The sequence below is a fragment of the Platalea leucorodia genome (genome assembly GCF_965183815.1).
Source record: "Platalea leucorodia genome assembly, chromosome: 2".
NCBI lineage: Eukaryota > Metazoa > Chordata > Aves > Pelecaniformes > Threskiornithidae > Platalea > Platalea leucorodia.
Window position 1 is genome coordinate 80,001,629 of NC_138824.1, and position 16,996 is coordinate 80,018,624.

The 16,996-nt window shown below is 39.1% G+C and overlaps 1 protein-coding gene across 1 annotated transcript in view; it reads left to right on the forward strand.

The window, feature by feature from the left end:
• Positions 1–16,996, forward strand: part of SHROOM2 (shroom family member 2) — a gene marked incomplete at its 5' end in the record, with an annotated part of 124,206 nt that overhangs the window by 33,803 nt on the left and 73,407 nt on the right. The gene's annotated exons all lie outside the window — the stretch shown is intronic.

Sequence of the window (16,996 nt, forward strand, 5' to 3'; positions counted from 1 at the left end):
TAAGAGAGAGGTGTTTTGTCTCTTCAGCCCCAGAACAACTGCTGAAGACTACACCTCACTTGACCAGCTTAAAATAAGCTTTCTTTCCTTCTCTCCAGTTAATGGTTTGGATAACTTTTTTGCTTGGCACACCACTTAAGTCAAATTGGTATACAGTAGGATGCATACTTTGCCACATGTCTTCACATGCCGCAAAAAATGTTGTCTGTTTTTTGTTTTGTTTTTTTTTTTTTTTTTTTTTTTTTTTTTTTTTCCTACAAAGCTCCTTAAAACACTCTTCTGCACGTCCGTGCCATTGCCCGAGCAGACAGGCAGATTTTGAAGGCTGTGGGGTGGTTCTGGATTTTGTCTCTTCCATGTATTGGTTTGTTTAGCCTCTGGGATGTGATCATTTGCAAACAGTGCATAGCCTCGTAGAAACTGTTACAAATTGGTCAGCCACAAAACAAAAGAGAGAATCCCCTACTCAAATTTTATACATTGTAACTTTTTTCCCTCAGACAAGCTGCATATTTGATAGGCTTAAGCAAATCTGTAAATATTTCAACCCTGTTGATGTTGCAATACTGTAAATTTTTCAATGCAATTTATATTCGAGCTAGTTATATAAAGATAATATTCAGTACACTGCAGAATAATGCTCCAGCGTAAAAACAGTGTGCTTGAAAGCAAAGGGAAGGGTCTTTATTTTAGGGTGAAAGGGCAAAACTGCTACTTCAAATGTTCTTTAGTTTTTCTACGCTGTAATTTGCTGATGTTAGCGCCCGAGTGTTTCACAACGGGTATGGCTGGGGTGGGACGGTTGTGAGAGAGCCTTCAAGTAGGCATGAGGCCACGTTCGGGACCTCCTGTACAGCACCCTGTTTGCACAAATCAGAGCACAGCTTACGAAGGCATAACGTAGATCTTTTTGCACCCCGGTGCCCGTGGAACCTCAGGGTGGCTCGGAGCCGTCGCTCCCGCCGGGCTGCCCTGTGGGAGGGGAGGCCAGCAAACCTAGCCGTGGCCTCTCACGGGGCCAGCGCGGCTTTGCTTTCTGGTCCGGTGCCAGGAGGTTGCTTTGAGTTGTTGTACACCAGCTGATGGAATTACCCTTTGTTTTTCCCCCTTCGGTCACAGGGCAGCATAAAAGCAGCCGTGTCATGAATGAATTTCTGTAAAGGCCTATTTTTATTTAGCTTTGTGTTCTTTTTCCCGTTTTCTTTTTTCTCACTCTTTTTAAATTTGGAAAATAGCTGTTACTTTCGAAAAAGCTGATACGGCCTTGTAGGTTAAGGACGACGCTTCTCTGTGAAAGGAGGCTGACTGTTGGGGTTTTGGAGTTAAAGTAACTTCTTCCACTGTGTTCTTAGAAAATTATGACACGTTGCAAAATGGAGTTGCCTTAAAGGTGCTTTTTTTTAATGTATCATTTGCTGTACTGAAAACATCTGCAATGTTAAGTTGATTAAAATGTGACTTTAATTATTATTTTTCTTTTGCACAAGATTTGAGCATGTGCTGATAAATCTTATGTAAGATTTTTTTTATCCGTAAATGAGCTGCGCTCTTTTACTTCTAATCTTGTGATAGAAGACTCAGTGTTTTTGAAATTAGTATCTTTTCTGCCCCTGTGCTGCTTATATTCTAGATCCTCTTGACAAGCGGAACAACTGTTGTGCTCCTTGTGCATACGTATAATTAACAAGCAGCTTGTATTGCCTCCTAATCTAGATTATCATCCTGAAGAAAAAAATGTTTTCATTTTGCAAAGAGAAGAGTGAAAGGCTGAGGTGCGATGTAATACCAGCATGGAGGAATAGCATTACCAATTAATAACACTATCAGGAGAAGGAGGCTCATGTTCCTTATCAGGAGACCGTTTTTTAAGTTGCACAGTTCTTAAAACTTGGCCAATTTTTCCTTGTTTGCGTTTGACAGGCTCTCTGCAAGAAATCCTGAAAATGCACATTAGGATTTAGTGTGACGTAAGCAATGTTTTTATTGAGTTTTGAACTTTTAGTTTCCTGTTTGTAGGAAGCTTCTTTAAATTACATTTTTACAGCCTTAAGCCATTTTAGTGAGTAAACCATAGCATCATTAAGTACACTAACTTACGTGTTTGCTCGCTGTTTTGTGCTAAGCTCTTGCAAAATTGATACTGAGATAGCCAGCTATAGTTCTCATGTCAGATGATATTGCTGGCTCTGCAGCAGCAGACCGTTGGGTACTGAGATCACTGTAGAGAACTTTGCATGTGTAACAGAGTTTATGCTACCTGTATTCCTCTGGAGATTTGCTTACAGTGAAGTAATGAATGGGGAAAACTAGTAGCCTTTAATGCCATCAGCACTGTCGTGGCTATGCCAGGTAGGACTAAGAGGGTGAACTTCTGAAGCGGAACGAATAGACTCTTTGTAGACTTTCTTTTTTTATTCATAGTAAGTTGCTATACAACATAACTGTGTATTGGACCCCAAAAGTGCTTCAGTCACTTTCATTAATAACTGAACTATCCAACTAAGAGGCCTGTTCTTTGCATGTTGTGCCTTCCTGATAAATAGGAAATATGCTACTCCGATATGAAATTAAGTGCAACAATATTCCAGAAATAGCATATGGGTATTCCTCTGGATCACAGCCTTTAAACTTCATGGAAGAACCACCGTACAGAAAAAGTTCTAAAGTATGAATAATAAAACTGAAGAATCCAAGAGTATGTGCTAAAAATATAGTACTTTCAGAAAGTTAATTAAAATTTTGAAACAGTCTTGAAATGCAAATAATAACTATAGTAGATAACTGGTAAAGGAGGGAGGCAAGAGGGATTGGTATCTGTAATGAGAAAACTATGAATAGAAGACAAAAACAAACTTGTGGTTTGGGTAACCACATGGAAAATACAGTGAGATTTTATTTGTAAACTTAAACTGGATGATACCCAGACAAGGAAAGACCTGTGGCTGATAGCTGTTATGGATCTGTTGTAACTCTTAAACCCTGTAGGTAGCCAACCAGTCTCTGCAGCTTCATGTAACTAGATAATATTTCAGAGTAAGAAAATTCCTACTTTTTCTGTACAGAAACATAAACCAGTGGCTTAGAAAATGAAGGAAATGAGAGGTACTGTCTAGTAGATACACCATCTTTAGCTGGTAATGTCCATGCACTTGAGAGAGCTTCATGAAATGTTTTGTCTTACAGTTACTTCATAGAGCTCGGAAAATAAAGTACGTGAACACAGGAGGAGCCCCTGCAGCTTTCCTCAAAGAATGAAATGGGAATTTTAGGTCTTTTATTGCACAGTTATCTAACTTCCTGCACTTCAGTCTTACTCATGCTCTGGAAACCCCCTAATACAAAAAGCAGCAGTTCTTCCCTCTGAGCGGCTCAAGAGGTATCAACCGCAGCCCACATTGGCACAATACTGTGGCTGCTAATATCTGCTGTGTGGTACGGACCCAGACTAACTTAAATGGACTGTTGCTAGTCCATCTCTGCCTTCCTATATCTCGGAATGAAAAAATGTGTTTTTCACACATACGTAAACAGGAGAAACTAAGCCGTCTGAACTCACACTTCTCATAGTCCTTAGCTGTTCTTGAGACAGAGAAACTAACGACAATACAGGAAATAGGAATAGCTGCCTAATAAAAAAAACAGTGGTTTTGTACTGACCTGCTTAGTAAGAGGCTTGCAATATGTTCTTATTTTCAACAGCCCTCAACTTTGATCTGTAGTAATAATATACTCTTCTAATATTAAAAACAAACAAAAGCAAAAGCTTCAAATCTACTCTTAGGTATACCATTTGTTTTACCTGTTAAAAGGGAATTATAGTTCTTAGCAAAAATAGCAAGGTTCATCTTCAGGAGCTGAGATGACAAATATTAAAAAATACATTAACCGGTCTTCAAGTGCACAGCTAGGCCAAACAAAAAATCTGGAGGCTTACAAGTTGGTCATTACAGTGTCTGACTTTTAGCTCCTAGAGTCCATGTACATTTTATAGTAACTAAGTGCTTGAAATAGGTAATCCAGAAACCTCTCTGTCAAGCAAGGAGCTACTTAAAGAAATATCTCAACATGAACATCTGAACATAGATACAGTCTGAATTCTGCATGCCTGCCCCCCCCCACTTCATTCAAAGAGGAGAGTCAGGACTGCAGTAGCAAAGTGAATTTACAAACCACAAGTTTAGGGTGAACTCCTATTTCTTCCTTTCCCACCCCTTCCTTTTTTCCTTCCTTTTTCTGAGTTGGGGTCTACTAATTACTCTTCTTTTAAAACTAAGCCAAAGTAGGCAGTAGTGAAGTGATGCTTGCTTATCTTTTATGTTCTACCCAAATGTTGGGATGCCTGTTCAGAAGGTGGGAGACCCTGCCTTCCTCTGCCTGGAGGGTTTGAACCCACACCTCCTACAGCTGGGAGACTGCCCTAGCCGCCAGGCTGGATGCTGGGACATTGTGGTGCTCCTCGCTCATTGTGCAGAAGGAATCACGGATGGGTAGGGCTGGGGTGAAAGTACAAAGGGAACGTGGTTTTTTTTTTTTTTTTTTTTTTTTTTTATTTATTTTTTTCCCCTTCTTTTTTGTGGACCAGGACTGGGATGCTTTTTGGAGGAAAGGTGAGTGGGCAGTCTTAAGTACAGATTTCAGCTCCCAGTATTTACGTCAATAATGAGTAACATAAAGTGCATAAATACTAGCGGAAGCAGAGAGAGAAACCTGCCATTACTCTTCTTTATGAATATGCCACCTCTGACAGATGTTTGGCTAAAAGAATTTCTTTTTAAAGCCCCTTCCTAATAAATTGAGATTAAAATGTATTGCTGCATCATTAGCATTTAAAGGAAGGGAGATACTCTATCACCTAAACCCCACACCTATTCAGCTGTAGCCCAGTCCTCAGCATAACTACTGAGAAAACCACGCAGTGATGTACTACACTCTCCAATTAAATTTTTTTCAGCGTCTTAAAGTACACCCTCTTATTCTTCAAGCGACTATGAATGAGTAATCCCAGGAAGGATTTACCAGTGGGTAAAAATGTATTCATTCAGCCAAATTTTGAGAAACAACCTGTTATTTTTTGAAGTAAAAGAAGGCAACGAACTGCCTTGTTGGAAAGATTGCACAGATTAATGCACAGCCTGAAGTAAGCTTGAGCTATAGATTTTAAGCTTCAGCTGAGAAATGGTAGAAAGACCCAGTTGAATGATGGATTTACCTAAGAATACAAGACATTCCCCAGGTTTCTGGAAGTGACATGGTTCAGCCCTGCAGGTAGCTGTGTACCAGTGAAATCTAAGCCTGCAAGGTCGGTGATCCCGAATGAAGGCAGGCACGAGGCAAAGGCAGCAGGTGTCTTCAAAAGCCAAAGTATTAATAGAATTACATGCCTCTGAATGCAGTTTTTATTTTAAAAAAAAAAAAAAGTGTTCATCCTCATGATTGGGTTTGTGATACAACTAATGTAATGCTGATCATAGTCTTAGATGCATAACAGAATCTTCACCAGATTTTAACATATCCATAACACCATCTTCACCAGGTCCCTGAATCACAAAATGTTGAATTATTCTATAGAAGCCTGGTCAGCCTCTGTCCCCAAAACAAATGATGCAGAAGCATGTTGCCTATTTCATTTGGAAAGCAGAAGCCTTTCCAGTTGCTGAAACCTTCAACTTTCTTTCACCATCATAAATAAAATCTTAATAAAAGTTTTCCCTACAATTTAGAGTGTAAAAATTACTGAATTTAGAGAGAATTTAAATATAGTGCAAGCAAAATTCTGCAGTATGTAGCTGTTGTAATGTAGTATGCAGTTTAAATATTTGAGTATCATTCAGAAGAGTAGACTGTTTCTCTGCTGTTTTTAGTGATGATAGATGTTCTTGTTGAACTTGACATGTAGCTAAGTCCTGTGATGCTTTGTGACCTACTGATCTTTGCAGGATGAGCAAGATTTGCTTTGAAGTTTCAACCTCCAAGTCAGTGTTTACAAAAATACTCCTTCTTTGTGACTGAATCTCAGCCTACACGCATAGATCTTATGCATAAAACAAAACTCAGGGTTTTTGTCGAGGGAATCCTTTGCACTTCACCATTTGAAGAATCAGGTCTCTGCTCAGAATATGCTTTTGGGGGAAGGCAGGCTGTGGTGACAGGCTTGAGAATGAAAGTCAAGTTTTGAATGTAAGTACTGCCTAGAGTGGGCAGGCTCTCCGAAAGACCATGTAGCTTTTATCTGAAGATGGTAATAAGAATATGCCTGTGGGAAATTGTCAGGACTGTCAAACAGTGGGTTAAAATACTGCTTTTCTCCTAGCTCTTGCGTATTTCAGCGCTAGGCTTTTAAGATCTGTCTTGTCTCAAAGGAAAACAGCTGTTCCATGGCGTTCATAAATAATACAGACAGTATCTGGTGGGTTCCACAAAATACTCAGTTTGCTTAACCGTGTTACGGACTCATTTCAGAACGTCAGTACAGGCAGTCTTTAATGGTCTGTCAGTTATCAAGAAGTACAAGTTCAAAATCTCCTGTGCAATGTGGTATTTAGAACAGTCGACCTCCTGGCAACGCTGACATCCTAAACTGGCGTGCTAAGACATGAATTTTTCATTAGTATGGTTGCGTACTGCTGGAATACATGCTTCTGAGAAGTGTTCGTGTTCACCAGCATAGGCAGCAGTGGGAGACATAAGCCATATGTATGATGACATGCACATGTGCATATGTAGTGGTCCCATCACCAATGTGGGAAAATAGAAGTATAATTATAAATTTTCGTCTGTTGTGCAAGAATTATCATACAAACATTCTTCCCTGAAATGCCACTCACACTTGAGCAAGCGCTGTGCGGTGGGGTTGTGACTTGTGCTGCGTGAACAGGATGTGTCTTTTACTAAGTGCATCTGCACATACGACAGATACTTTTGCCAAACAGAAATATAGATGTTTGTCAAACTGAGGAGTTTTGTCATAATTAAATGTATACCTTCTTAATCAGGAAAAGCAGCTAATTGTGTGTGTAATGTTTTGATATTTCTTTAAAACTTTTTTTTAAGTCTTTGGAGTAATGTGTCTGCTCTTAGAGCTAATTATGACAGCAACATGTGTTATACAATGAAGCTTTTGAAAAAGAGCTACAAATGAAAGCCAATTTGGAAAATGTCCATTTAGAGTAGTAAGCATACTCTAATTTCAGAATATAAGAATTCTCCTGAGGTACATCACAACTTACTGCTAAATTCATGCAGCTTTTTGAAGCTCCTATTTGTGCGTTTTGTGTAAATTTCCATTATTTTAATCCATGGCAATTTTAGAGCATTAGTTGCTAATTCACAGCACAATCCTATAATTTCTTAAGAAAAAAAAAAAAAGCCTTTGTCATGTGAGTATGAATTACATGACCCAGTATTATTACCTTATTGGTCAATTATCTCTCATTAATCCTAGGAAGAATTAGACCTCTAAAGTGCAGAAAAGGTGGCAAGATACTCAGAGATGCCAAAAATGCTTGCATATCTAATTCCTATGGTAAATTTTTCATGAGGAAGGGATTTCTTCTAATGTTCCATGATGATACTAAGTAATGGAGTTGTAAGGAATGGTATATAGAAGTGCCACACAAAATGAAGAACCTGAAATTATGAACACCTGGCTCTGTTTAGAAAAAAGAAAAAAATATTTTTTTAAGAAAGTTGCTGGAGTTTGTTTTTTGTTTGTTTGTTCATTTAAAATCTGAAATATATGGCAACAGAGTACTGATGGTTAGGGGAAAAAGGGCAGGATACCATAATGTGAATGATGCCTAGGTGTGTAAATTTCTATAGATTAGTCCCTCTCCACAGAATTGGATTTTGCTTTTATTGGGTTCCTGACTCAGAACAGACTTAAGATGTTGGCGCTTAATTCTAGCGACAGGAATGTTTCATGCCCTGATGAGTATGTGCCCTAGGAAGGCAGATGGGTACTATTTCATCTTGTCAATAAACTGCATAAAAACAGTGGTAGGATTTTTATTGGCACGTTTTTATTACTGTGGCATCCTGAGAGATTTACACTGATTGTATTAGCAGTCTGTCTTTGTAAGAGCGACCTTCTGGTGTCTGACCACACCAGTCAGCTCAGATACTGCAAGTTGACATGGTGGAACAGCTTGGGCAGAAACTGCCACGCAGTCTTTTCTGCAGCTTGCTATGTGAACCTTGTTTGATAATTTTAGAAGCAATTGCGCTGCAGTTCCTGCCCTGGAAAAATATATTTAATGCTGTATTTAGTGTTTGCTTTCTTCATCTTTTCATGTTTGAATTCCAGGTGAAAGTGGAGTGGGGGAAACTCTCTTCCTTTACTGGGACACTAATAAACAAGAACAGTCGAGAAACTAAGGGCAAGGTTACCCAGACCTTTTTTGTTTCTATAATAACATGCATTTTTGTTTTCTTGAGAGTCATCCCACTAGCTTCTGAGTTTTTATTGCTTTAGGAAAGGAGAATTGAAATTGCATACAACATGCGCAGCAAGAAACATGGGTTTGGTAGAGTGGCAACAGATATCTGCATCTATTCAGTTTGAAGTACTACATACTTACAGTAAACAGGGTTGTATAAATTATGTAATGATGAATTAAGACAGCTTTAGGGTCTGTTGCCTGTTTTTACACTGGGGTGGGGGAGGAAGGAATAAATGTGTCGTCTTGTTTGAACTTGGCTTTAAGTATTGGAATTGTTGAGGAAGATGGTGGCAAAGGAAGGCTTCAGTCTGTAATTTGGGTGGTCTGTGAGCCTGAATATCTGTTCTGAACAGAGAGCAAAAGTTAATGCAAAGAACAAAGTCTGTTGTCAAATTTTAAAATCCTCAAATTTTAGGAGGAACCTGACCCTTCTTTTGAAATTTTTTTTTTTCTTTGCATAGGAATGGGTAAGGGAATCAACAAATAAGATGTTTTAAAATTCAGCACCTTAGTGAGACTTATTTTTCTTTAAAGTTGAGCAATACTGCAAAGGGGAACTCTCGTTGAAGAAATTCCTTTCAGTTATTATGAGAGCAGGTCATTCTCCTCTCATTAATGCTTATGTCTGCTAGATTGTTGCTTAGACATGTAATGGTATGTTCCGCTCACTCCACCGCGTACAAGTGGGTTCCGAAAAGAATACTTCAGCAGTAACTATTAAAAATTACTTTTACTTTTGTGAGAAAATCAAGTTTTCAGGAGTTGATAAGAATATTCTTACAAGAATTATTGGGGAATGTTATAGTTGCTCACTGTGCATCTATGCTACGACAAAAATGGAAGGTCCCAAATAGCAGGCATGACTATAACCCAATGATGGTATAGGCTTGTCAAGAGAAGTATTCTGTTAAAAATGGGCTGTTCAAGAGAAACTATTTAAAATAGAAACCTAACACTGTTAAAATTCCTGTGGCTTTTGGCAGCCTCATCACAGTGCTTTTTGAAACTAACAGGCAAATGAAGCAGTTTTTTCTGTTGCTGGCTCTTAATTGGTGCTACCTGTGTCTAAGTGTTGCTTTTTTCTGGAAACCACAGCAGTCTATAGACATAGGCATAGATGCAACTTAAATTTTATGTAAAAGGTTATATTTAGACTGATTGACTGAATGAAATAGGTGAAATTTATTTTCAATAAGTATTCTATTGCTATCTACTAAGTGTTTCAATGTCTTCCTTTGAGGCATGTCAAAGTTTTTTTCACAAACTATAAGTTGATGAAACCAGACTTTTCCTTTGTAATTAATGCACAACCATACCTACATGACCATACAGACACACTCCATTTTTTTTTTTTCTTTGATGTGTCAGTAAGTCCCTACCCTTTCCCTAGTTTTAGAGGCTGTTGGATTGCATTCAGTATGTTATTGTCAAGGGCACACTGGCAAGCTGTGACATTATTTTCCTGGGGTGGACAGGAAGGCAGTAAAATAAGCCAGCCTTGTTGGAAGTGTATGGTAGTTGCAAAGTAAAAAGCCTTGAACCTTATGATCGTAAAGATTACTTTGTCAGGTCATATTCTTCCTCTTGGAAGTCTGTTCCTGTTATCAGTTTGGAAGGATAAAATGCGAGTTGTTTCTATGCATACCCTCTTTTTTTAACCATTCTTATCATTGTTCGTAGTAGCTGAAAGTACAAAAATGTAGACCTATAAAAATGCTTAATGTTAACTGCACAGATTACATATATAAACAGCCTATATATATATATATATACACACATATATATAGTAATCCATAAGTAAACTTGCACAAGTAAATACGGATAAGCTAACCCTTCAAACTTCTCAGGTAGAAGGTTTGTTAGAATAAGTAAACTGCATATAGAGAAAGAAATTCTCTTTTGGCCTTTGGCTATTTTTTTTTTTTCATAGCACAGGTATGTGCTCCTTTCTTATACCGGTTATTTTCTCATTTTGGAAAAAAAGATAGGAAGGTATGTTTAAGAACAGTGTAAGATATCTGTGATTGCAGATGGGTTCCTCTGGGCTGGATGCCATTAGCTTCTGTAAAATGCAAAACCAAACTCTTGGCTAAAAGTAAATGGCAGTTATTTCTCAGTAATTCTTGATTAAGACATGTATAGCTTGTCTGGACAAATGCTGTACTAAATAACAGCAGTAGGAGGGTGTCTAGATGTTGACAAAGTGCTAGAAAAAATCAAAACTTGAGCTATGCTTTGCAAGAGTTGCGTGGGTATGAGGGAGGAATGGACTGGGGTTCTCCAGGTTCAGGATCAGCACTGACAGCAGGCTTCTTCCACTGCCCCTGTTTCCAGCATCTCCATCTTTTCCAGTCTTGTCTTGGCCTGACTCTTACTCCAGGTACGCTGGGTCTGGTTTTGCTTTGCTCTTGCTTGGGTGCCAGCCTGGGGTTGTCAGGACTCTAAGGGCTAGGAAGTTTCCCTGCTGAACTTGTGCTGCCCAGGAGGGGCTCTTGCATAGAAGGATCCCCAAAGACTGCCGTTTGTACCTGTTTAGTTGCTCTGTGGAGGTGGAATATACGCAGGCCTGCTGGTGTGGGTTATGCGGGCTGAAAAGGCCTGGATGTGCTTCTAAATGCTGTTGTGGTAAATCTCGCTGAGTTGGAAAAAGCAAATTTTATTTAGAAGCTATAAAATATGTCTAGCAAAGCTTACGTACTAATACCAAAAAACCATCCCTGACACTAAGCAGCCCCACCTTCCTTTTCCTGATACATTAGCTCTATGCTTTCAAAGCATCAAGGTGGTTTTTAGTTGGGTTCTTTTTTAATTCTAGTACAAGTGTTCAGCAGCGATGAAATGTTTCCAACTTCTATTGCTGAAACAATGGAATCACTTTGAAAAAAACTTTGAAAATAAACACCTGTTGTTCAGCTTTAAAACCTACAAATCTACGTGAACTCTCTCTTCCTGATACTTTTCATCTGGAAATTGTTATAATTAGTTTCTTGGGGCAAAGATTAAATTTTTAGCTTAAAATACTTTAATTGGTCCTCAATTTGCAGAGCTTATAATGGCCCTGTGATTTAAATAGACTAAGATATAATAACCGCATCCTCTTAGAAATAGTTACTGATGATTTATCACCATAAAGGTCTTCTCACAAGTTAGTGGTAGGTATTGTTTTCAATGTAGGTTGGAATGAAGTATTAATAAGTTTATGTATATGTATTAATTTTTAAAAAGGGAAATGGTGAGTGTTTTACCATACTTCTTAAACACTTCTGGTTTGAGGAACTCTGAAGTTAGGTTTCAACCTGGAGTCAGTTTTTACAGCTGTAATAAATCCCCCACAAAAATGAGCTGTTCTAGGGGAAGTGACAGCAAGCCCTTAATCAAAACAGTGGAGTGGACACAGTTATAAAAATTGAATAAATACTTAAAGAACTGTACCAAGTGACAGCTTTTCAAAATATGATGCTTTCTTTAAAACAAAAGAACAAAAAGAAGAAAAAAAAAGATTGCTGGGCAAATATCCAAATGTTTAAATTCATCAAATAAAGAGTAATTAGAAAGGGCCGTGATAGACTGTGTCCTATTACTGAACTCTACCCTTTCAAAAAAATGTTTCCAAATTGATTTTTAAGAACTACCTGTTGACAGAAGGCAGCGCTCCTGCCAGCCCGACAGCTCGCCGCCACTTTGAAAGAGCAGCCGGGCAAGGCGGGTTTCTCTGCCTGTTCAGAGGTTCTGTGGCAGTGACCGTCAGCCATTGCCCTCGGGTCTAGGGAGGAAGGGAGCTGCTGTTAGGGAAATACACTGCCCTGGACTAAACGCTCCTAAAATTAGTGCTGTTTGCTGTGGTGTTTAAACATAATCTGGGGAAGAGCAAGTATGGGCAATGGCTGGTGGGGTGTAAAATGATGATACCAGGCAAAAGGGAAGTTCTGGCTTCTGTGTTAAGGTAGAGTGTCTCCAAATGCAGCAGACGCTTACCTGCCTGATCAAAGTGCAGCAATTACCAAGTTAATAGTATTGCATAGTACTGCATAGGCCCAGATTTTGCAAGTTGGTAGCACATAGTTAAGCTTTCTTTTCTTTGTATGGTGTTCCTTAAAGTTCGTGTTGGGTGGTTAATGCTGGCTGTTGGACCTGCAGTCCGTGGGGAGAGGTGGTTCGGGGTACAGGTACCCTCCAGTGACTTGAAGGTTTGTGTGGGATGCCTTGCTTTGCTGCAGACACCCTGCATTGTTTTGGGCCTTGTTTCCGTATGTGCTTCTGAGCCCATTTGTAAAAGGGGGATAGAGTTAGTTCCCTGCCAGGTGCCCTTCCAACAGTCTCTTTAATGTCCAAGTACTAAATCAGGAGCGAGAGAGAAAGGATGTGAAAGAACGTAAAATCAAATGCGTTAGCCTTGCCCAGCTTCTAGTGCATGCGTGCCTGTGTGAGATGCCTTACGTAAACACACCTATTCTCTTTGGACCAGTTTGGTCCTGTTGCAGTTCGCACCCCTATTTTATCCTGCCTCAGTTTGACCCATGAGTCTTGTTGGCGAATGCAGCCCTTGCCACTCCTGACTGCATTTGCAGAACGTATAGCTGGGGTTAGGTCAGGTCTGTTACTTTTATGTTGATTCGTCAAAGTTACACAAATGCCAAGCTTGAACTGTAAAGGTATTTCTCCTTTGTTTAACTCTGTGCAAATCAAAATAATTAACACTTCCTACGTTTTACTTGTTCTGAAGATCTCATATAAAGATTGTTAGCTTTTTAAAAAAAATCCATATTAGGTGATCATAAGACAAATAACCACAGAATCATTTCTTGGCTGTATGAGAAGTAAATTAGGAAAAAATAGTTTTATCATGGCTGATAGCAGAATGCTGATAAATGGCGCTGGTTTTTCCTGTGTTTGTCTCTGGGTTTTGGTTTCCATCCCGTCTCCCACCCTGTCCAAAGAGAGCATGGACAAGAAACTGTCGTCATTGTAAACAAAACTAGATCTCTTGTGTGACACGGCATTTCCCCAACCTGTCTCCTGCTTGTTTATACAGGTGCCTGTAGAGGAATGCAAGTATTTTAAGTAAAGCGTCAGACCTGATAAACACAGAAGTGAAGGGGTCACATTCTAGAAGTGGTGCTCCCCATCGACACTGCAGCATTTTAAAGCTGCAAATATAAGCCATTATTTTCCCTTTCGTGTGCTTTACCAACAGTGGAAATACGGACTTGTAAGTGTCCTTTGAACGTGTTTGTGTATCTAGCTGTTAGGCTTTTCTCTGCGGCTCAGTTCTTCCCCCATTTCAAGGCTCTCTCTCCTTTTCACAGGAAGAGTTTCACATACCAGTTACATGTGTGTTGCTTTTTCAATCACATATTTTTTTTTTATCCTATTATCTACATCTGCATCTTGTATCAGTGTTTCTTCCTGTTTTGTGGATCTCATATTTTATAAGCAAAAATAAATTTGGGAAGATATGACAATTAATAGAGATACCGTTATGACGGCAGAAGTCTGCGGTTCCCGTTCTCCCTGATGTGTGGATCCCAAAGTTTGCCTTTGCTCTTGGCTATGGGGAGGTCATCAGGGACAGCAGGGTGAGAGTTGGAGACTGTCTAAACAGATGCTTTTTGTCAACAAACATCCTTTTCATCTCCTTTTGAAAACACTTCTTTTGGTAGCAATAGCAACATCCCTGCTAAGGATAGGAAGTCATGGTGTTTACTCTTGTTCATTCAGCATAGTTAGAGGGGTATGATTTTTTTAATACATATCGAAAGCATGGTTTGAGGGCATTTCTAGAACTCTTCACTCATCCAAGATAGGCAGTTTAACTATACCTGTTTTTTTGAAGGCTTATGTCTGTTATTTATAAGAAAATAAGGTGTTGATTGCTTTTCTTGTATGTGTATTTTGTTTCCTGCTATTGCTATAAAAGTGTTAAGATATATACTTTATGGGCATTCAATGCAAGTACTCCAAACTGAGCAGTGGGATTGTTGAGGGTTACGTCCAGTTGCATCTGCCTGCTGACAGTGACTGAGGCAGATCTCTTCTTGTTGACTGTTCTTGAAAGACTTCATCTTAACACCTCCTTCTGCATTTTCAAGGCTTTATTTTCAGCTGTTGACTTAGTTTTTCTGGGCACCTGACATTCAGAAAGAAATGGGTGTTAGTTAGATAAATAATATGGGCTTAACGTCCTGAACACAGCATAGCATACTTAACTCTGTAGATGGATGACGGAAATACATTCATGTTTGAGGCGTGAAAAATAGTTGTGAAATTTTCATGTGCAGTTGCTAGTTCTAAAATGTTTATGTATTTTGGTTGGGATTTACATTTTCTGATGAGATTGAAAGTTTATCAATAGGTGAATAAATAAAAACAATAAATGGTGAGACTAGTAAACAGAAAAATAGAAAATCTGAAAGGAGAAGCTGGAATGAATGGCCCTGTCCAAGTCTGAGCAGAGGAGGCATGTTAGTAGGGCAGTATTTTTTAAGAGGTCTTTTCCTCATGGACTTTTTTTTGGCTGTGTTTCTTTAGATGTGTGAAAAGCCTAATGCCTTTTTTTTTTTTTTTTTTTTAAGTCGTCATGACTAAAGGACTTCTAGTGTAACTGAAGAAATTGTATTTTCCCTGTCTAGCTAACGTTCCCATTTGCACTTAAAAGTGCATTGTCAAGTGGAATTGCATTCATGCAGCCATTCGACAATCTAAGTACGAAAGGTTTATGTTTAAATTTGTTCAGCTTGGGGAGACTTACTGTGAATGGATGTGTAGATTTTATTCTTCCTAGCTGCAGCTGATCTGGAGGCAAGGTATTAAAGAAAGCCACTTCTAGTTTTCATGGGGACAACTTCAGCTTTGTGCTTAGGTTTTGATTTTTAAAATATTTTTTTGAGTTTTTTTTGATTAATGTTGTTTTGGACAGCCAGAGTCTCTCTGGAAAGCTCGCACTGTGTGGAATGTGTAGTCTCCCTGCTGAAATGAAAACTCAGAGGGGGTAACTGAATACTCCCTGCCGTCAGTGCATTGCCAGCCTGAAGAAAAAACAAACACACTTACTGAGAACAATGAGCATTCCTTGAAACCCTAGGAGACAGATTTTTGCCTTTTTTCTTTTTAAAGACAAAAAAAGACCCTGTTGAGGTCTTCGGGCCCAGGTGGCAGGGCCCAGGGTCTTCTCACCCCTTGTCATTCTGTTCGTGCCTTGCTCAGGGCATATGGGCCACAACTGGTTGGCATCTACATTTAAAATGTGTCCTTTTTTTTTTTTTTTTTTTTCCCCCTTAAAAAAAAAAAAAAGCCCAAACCTCTGCTTGACCTTCTCCCTGCAATTCTAGTGATTCAACTCTGACTTTCATTAACGTTTTTGCACTGCTTTTCTGACCTACTGGGCTTCAGACCTCCAAGCGCGGTTTATTTAGTAGTAACCCAGAAATGCATCTGAACACTTGAAAGACTTGCGATTGCCTGCTTCGAGGCTTGAGATTCACGAGTTCCCACGCTGCCTCTTCTCGTGTTCAGCTCTGCCTGACTTCAGGGTCCCTCGTATGGCAGCCACTCTGTACTTGACATCCCTGAACCGAAATCTTCCCTTGCATATAAGTGATTTCCACTACTGCTCCCTTGTTTTCAACTTTACTGAAGCTTTGCAGCGATAATTTGGTGTTCTGGTAAATTCTTCATGTTCAGAGGATACACAAGCAGGTCATAAACAGGTCATAGCTTGACAACTAGATGTATCGGAAGGTAGAAACTTGCTCTGTCTTTAATTATCTGTGTTTTTATTAAAATATGTTCTGGAAATTAAATTGTAAATGAGCATTTTAAATTTGACTGACATTTTATATGGCATTCTTTTTGGCTTAGATTTACAGGTCTAAAGATTTTTAAGAACATTTATCCTAAACTTACATAAAGAGAGCTTTTATGTGCCTGCAGTGAGATTGCTGGGGTGTATGAGATCATCCTAATGTACTTTCAACAAGAGATATTGCTTTATTTTATTATCTAATTTATACTTTGGTTGCTGGAGTGTCCCTAAAACCTGTACTGTGAGCTTCAGCATTCATGAAGTTCAGTTTCCTCTGGTTTTATCTCGTCATTGATCGACTTTGGTGCCTCAGAAGATGGCAGTTCTTTATGAAACTTTCAGCAGTTGGGGCAATTACAAGGATTTCTTCTTTGTAGGTTCACTGGCATTTAATAATGTGGGACTTGGAGATACTGTAGTCAAGGCACAATATAATGAAGGCATAAATGAAAGACTTTGCTTTGAAGACAAAGTGTCAAATCTACAAGATGAGGTGGGATATGGATTGTGAGCAAGTGAGGGAGGAATAAAATTAAATGCATAGATCATGAGCCCAAGCAACTGAGAAGCCAGAGGCTGCGTCAGTAGCAGAGGAGATGGGAAGAAACTGAGAAAGCTGAGGGCCTGAATTGCAAGGTGTTCAAGACCTACAGCTATATTTGAAATCAGTTCAAACTGTTGGTACTTGCTAGTCTGGCTGATCGAGCTTTTGGGATTTGTTTTAAAATTTAAAATGGGTAACTCGTAGGGGGTTTGT